The sequence below is a fragment of the Chiloscyllium plagiosum genome, unplaced genomic scaffold (assembly GCF_037043375.1).
Source record: "Chiloscyllium plagiosum isolate Xiang-an unplaced genomic scaffold, Cpla_swu_hap1 HiC_scaffold_36, whole genome shotgun sequence".
In the NCBI taxonomy this organism is placed as follows: domain Eukaryota; kingdom Metazoa; phylum Chordata; class Chondrichthyes; order Orectolobiformes; family Hemiscylliidae; genus Chiloscyllium; species Chiloscyllium plagiosum.
In genome coordinates, this window is record NW_028270174.1 from 68,574,601 (window position 1) to 68,580,689 (window position 6,089).

Below are 6,089 nucleotides of genomic sequence, written 5' to 3' on the forward strand. Positions count from 1 at the left end.
ATGACATTTGGGGTCCAACGCAGAGAAGAGAATGAAAGTGAAGTCTAGAATGCCAGGATCAGATCTTATTTTATTTAGTGTATTATGGAAATAAAACATTCTACATGATTGCAACTAATGTAAGTGATGAGTTGACATAATTGACTCTCTGGAGATGTGATGCATGTATAAATACAGATTACATCTGCCTAATGTTGGTCATACTGCAGCCATAGAACTTATATTCCGACAGAAGTCATTCATTTTCAGAAATGGAGAAACCACCGATTTTATTATTGAAGGAGATTTATTATCCACTTCTTGCAGCTGTTTGTCTTCCAGGTAAGACATTGAACTTATTTCTTTCGAGTTGATTTTAATTTATCCGTGTTAATGCTGCATATCATACATTTCCCATTGTCAGTGTTCACATATCATTGTCAAAAACAGTGTTTGAACACCTCTACTTTTTCCCTTCATCTGGAAGCATAGCTGATGTAATAACAACCCTCACAAAAGTGTCGCCTGCAAAGGCTTTTGTTGATCTTTCGACAGTCTTACAATACCATACAGATAGATGGCGACCACATTAAATATGGGTACATTTCCTGTTTTGTAGATCACTCAGAAAGTATTCACATCCTCTTATAAAGTATCTTCTCCTCTATTTCAGACATGCATTGCAATATTACCGAAATGTTCTGTCTCTTTTACAGCGAACACGATGACTGTTATAATTATCGTACGAGGAAACTGTGGTCTTTCTAAATGCATTTCTGCTTATCTGGTAGCCATGGCAACATCGGATCTCTTGGTCATTATCCATGACGTCATCGCATATTGCATTTTGCATTATCATTTTCCTCTTTCCTTCTTCTCCTACACAGCTGTTTGCAAGTTCATTATATACATAGGTGCCACCAGTCTCGATTTAACTGTTTGGTTCACCGTTTCCTTCACATTTGACAGATTTGTGGTGATCTGCTGCCAGAAGTTTAAAACGCTATATTGTACAGAAAGAACCGCAACGGCGGTATTAATAACCATTTCGGTCCTGACCTTGTTAAAAAATATTCCACTCTGGTTTACATATGAGTCAGAGCAAATCCTTAATAAAATCCAATGGGGCTGCCAGTCAAGCGTAAATTTCTTTGCTTCATCTCCAGGGATAGCGTTTGTCTGGGTTTACAGCACCTGGGTTGCTTGGCTTCCATTTATCTTAATTGTCTCATTTAATTGTTTAACCATCCACCGTATTGTAATGGCGAATAGAACTCGCATTAAACTCCATGGACACAGAAAGGAGAATCAAAGCAATACAGAGATGGAGAACCGGAGGAAGTCGATCGTTTTATTGTTCTCAGTATCTGTCAGTTTCATATTGCTTTGGTTGACACGTTCCGCTACTTTGGTCATTACCAGACTGTCAAACCCTAATTATTACCGAGGTGAATTTAACGACCCTGACTAGATCGCAACTGAAACGGGAAATATTCTCAAATTGTTTACCTGTTTCCTGAACCCTTGTATTTATGCAGCAACCCAGAACAAATTCAGAGAGGAGCTGAAGAATTTGGTGAAATCGCTATTGAGACAAACTCTCAAATGTGTTTTTAAAAATGTGGACAAGGGAAATGTATTTTAGGGGAATCTTTTTGTAGCTGAGACTTAATTTCATCTTGTTTCCAAAATGGAGTTCTCTTCATCCCCCGGCAGTTAAAAACAAAATGCTTCACGCAGTTATTTCATTGATTATTGAACCTAAATTCGACATGTTCAGTCATTTCTGCTGTGGTTCTGTTCGCCGAGCTGGAAGTTTTTGTTGCAAACGTTTCGTCCCCTGGCTAGGCGACATCATCAGTGCTTGGGAGCCTCCTGTGAAGCGCTTCCTTGATGTTTCCTCCGGTGTTTATAGTGGTCTGTCCATGCCGCTTCCGGTTGCGGAAGCGGCAGGGACAGACCACTATAAACACCGGAGGAAACATCAAAGAAGCGCTTCACAGGAGGCTCCCAAGCACTGATGATGTCGCCGAGCCAGGGGACGAAACGTTTGCAACAAAAACTTCCAGCTCGGCGAACAGAACCACAGCAACAAGCACCCGAGCTACAAATCTTCACACAAACTTTGATCAGTCATTTCTGTTTCGTACGATTTTTGGTTGAATTGTGCAAATTGCATGTCCTTTAAAAGGTGATATGTTCAAACTCAGGTATCAATGTTTAACAAAAAAATCTTGAGCTGTGATATTTTACACGCATATATGAATCTATTACTGATACCGTGATCAGATGCTGAAAAATGTGTTGCTGGAAAAGCGCAGCAGGTCGTGTAGTATCCAAGGAGCAGGAGAATCGACGTTTCGGGCATCAGACTTTCTTCAGGGTTCCTGAAGAAGGGCTTATGCCCGAAATGTCGATTATGCTGCTCCTTGGATGCTGCCTGAGCTGATGCGCTTTTCCAGCAACACATTTTTCAGCATCTGACCTCCAGCATCTGCAGTCCTCACTTTCCACCGTGGTCAGATGCGTCAGGTTGAAATTGTCTGGAAAAGGAAATCAAAGATATTTCTGCCTCAAAATGAGAGACTGGCTATTTTTGTTCAAATTTTGCAAGAAAGACACTTGATTTTCCGACATGACTACATACTGAAACGCCACCCTCAGCCACTTTCAACAGGCACAAATCAAACAACGGAACTTCCATTCTTGCCGTCCTGGTCATTGCATGATAAGAAAAAAATATTTTAACAGATGTAGCAAATAACCTCTGTCAATCAGCCCACTGTTTACACAGGTATAATGCTGTTCTGTGCTGTACTTATCTATGCTATATGTTCTAAACTCGCATCTACTGCTTCTTCTGGGTGTTCATTCAACAAGCGAACCTTTCTTTGTGTAAATTAAAATACATGACCTCATGTCTTTTTATAATCTTTCTCCTTCCACCTTGAAAATTTACATTCTTGTCTTGATCTCCTCCAAACTAGGGAAAATGAATTTGTAATTCACCTCATCCATACGCATCACGTCAGCTCTGAACCTCCCATGTTTCAGTGGAAAAGTTCCTGCATATCCAGTCTCCACTTAAAATACAAACCCAGTTCCCGGTAACGTCCTAGTAAACTTCTTCTCAACACTCTCTAGCTTGATAAATCCTTCCTAAAAACGGGAGAACAGAACTGTATGCAGTACTCCAGAAGAGGCCTCCCCACATCCTGTGCAATCTCAAAATAACGTACCAACCCCACATCTGACCAATGATGGCAAGCTTGCTACACACTTCTTAATTACCCTATCAGTGTGTGATGGAGACTTGAAAGAATTATATACATGATCCTTGAGGTCTCTCTGTTCAACAAGATTACTGAAAGACCAACTTTTAACTGGCTATGGCTTGCCTTTTTTATTTTATAAAATGCAATTTCTTGCATTTTCCAAACTAAACTCAATCTGCCACACTTCAACCCATTGGCTCATACAGTCATAGATTCATAGAGATGTACAGCATGGAAACAGACTCTTCAGTCCAACCCATCCATGCCGACCAGATATCCCAACCCAATCTAGTCCCACCTGCCAGCACTCGACCCATATCCCTCCAAATCCTTCCTATTTATATACCCATCCAAATGTCTCTTAAATGTTGCAATTGTACCAGCCTCCACCACATCCTCTGGCATCTCATTCCATACACATACCACCCTCTGCATGAAAATGTTGCTCCTTAGGTTTCTTTTATATCTTTCCCCTCTCACCGTAAACCGATGCCCTCTAGTTCTGGACTCCCTAACCCAGGGAAAAGACTTTGTCCATTTATCCTTTCCATGCCCCTTACAATTTTGTAAACATCTATAAGGTCACCCCTCAGCCTCCGACACTCCAGGGAAAATAGATCCAGCCTGTTCAGCCTCTCCCTGTATCTCAGATTCTCCAACCGTGGCAGCATCCTTGCAAATCTTTTCTGAACCCTTTCAAGATTCACATCTTTCCGAGAGGAAAGAGACCAGAATTGCACACAATATACCAACAGTTGTCTAACCCATGTCCTGTACAGTCGCAACATGACCTCCCAACTCCTGCACTCAATACTCTGACCAATAAAGGAAAGCATACCAAACGCCTTCTTCACTATCCTTTCAACCTGCGTCTCCACTTTCAAGAGGCTGTAAACCTGCACTCCAAGGTCTCTTTGTTCAGTAACACTCCCTCGGACCTTACCAGTAAGTGTATAAGTCCTGTTAAGATTTGCTTTCACAAAATGCAGCACCTCGTATTTATCTGAATTAACCTCCATCTGCCACTTCTCAGCCCATTGGCCCATCTGGTCCAGATCCTGTTGTAATCTGAGGTAACCCTCTTCGCTGTCCACCACACCTCCAATTTTTGTGTCACCTGCAAACTTACTATCTGTATCTCTTATGTTCTTATCCAAATCATTTCTGTAACTCACAAAAATATGAGGGCCTAGCACCGATCCTTGCGGCACTCCACTGGTCACAGGCCTCCAGTCTGAAAAACAGCCCTTCACCACCACCCTCTGTCTTCTACCTTTGAGCCATTTCTGTATCCAAATGGCAAATTCTCCCTTTATTCCATGAGATCGAACGTTGCTCATCAGTCTCCCATGGGGAACCTTGTTAAACGCCTTACTGAAGTCAATATAGATCACATCAACGGTTCTGCCCGCATAAATCTTATTTGTTACTTCATCAAAAAACTCAATCAAGTTTGTGAGACATGAATTCCCAGAGACAAAACCATGTTGATGATCCCGAATCAGTCATTGCCTTTCCAAATACATGTACATCCTGTCCCTCTGGATTCCCTCTATCAACTTGCCCACCACCGAGGTCAGGCTCACCAGTCTATAGTTCCCTGGCTTGTCTTTACCGCCCTTCTTAAACAGTGGCACCACGTTTGGCAACCTCCAGTCTTCCGGCACCTCACCTGTGACTATCGATGATACAAATATCTCAGTATGAGGCCCAGCAATCACTTCTCAATCGTCCCATAGAGAATTCGGGTGTACCTGATCAGGTCGTGGGAATATATCCGCCTTTAACCGTTTCAAGACATCCAGCACTTCCTCCTCTGTAACCTAGACATTTTGCAAGATGTCACCATCTATTTCCTTACAGTCTATATCTTCCATATCCTTTTCCACAGTAAATACTGATGCAAAATATTCATTTAGTATCTCCCCCATTTTCTGTGGCTCCACACAAAGGCCGCCTTGCTGATCTTTGAGGGGCCCTATTCTCTCAGTAGATACATTTTTGTCCTTAATGCATTTGTAAAAACCCTTTGGATTCTCCTTAATTCTACTTGTCAAAGCTATCTCAGGTCCCCGTTTTGCCCTCCTGATTTCCCTCTTAAGTATTCTCCTACTTTCTTTATGCTCTTCTAAGGATTCAATCGATCTATCCTGTCTATACCTGATATATGAGGAGAAAGTGAGGTCTGCAGATGCTGGAGATCAGAGCTGAAAATGTGTTGCTGGAAAAGCGCAGCAGGTCAGGCAGCATCCAGGGAACAGGAGAATCGACGTTTCGGGCATAAGCCCTTCTTCAGGAATGAGGAACGTTTGTCCAGCAGGCTAAGATAAAAGGTAGGGAGGAGGGACCTGGGCGACCTCCACTCCCGGCACCTTCCCCTGCAACCGCAGGAGGTGCAAGACTTGCGCCCACACCTCCCCCCTCACCTCCCTCCAAGGCCCCAAAGGAAACTTCCATATCCGCCACAGATTCACCTGCACCTCCACACACATTATCTATTGCATTCTCTGCACCCGATGTGGCCTCCTCGAAATTGGGGAGACAGGCCAGCTACTTGTGGAGCGTTTCAGAGAACACCACTGGGACACCCGGACCAACCAACCCAACCATCCTGTGGCTCAACACTTCAACTCCCCCTCCCACTCCACCAAGGATATGCAGGTCTTTGGACTCCTCCATCGCCAGACCACAACAACACGACGGTTGGAGGAAAGCGCCTCATCTTCCGCCTAGGAACCCTCCAACCACAAGGGATGAACTCGGATTTCACCAGTTTCCTCATTTCCCCTCCCTCCACCTTGTCTCAGTCAAATCCATCGAATTCAGCACCGCCTT

General features: G+C 43.3%; 1 pseudogene; it reads left to right on the top strand.

Moving 5' to 3' along the window:
• Positions 1-251: 251 nt before the first annotated feature.
• On the top strand, positions 252-1,624 carry LOC148139978 (putative G protein-coupled receptor 139; annotated as a pseudogene).
• The last annotated feature ends 4,465 nt before the right edge of the window (positions 1,625-6,089 follow it).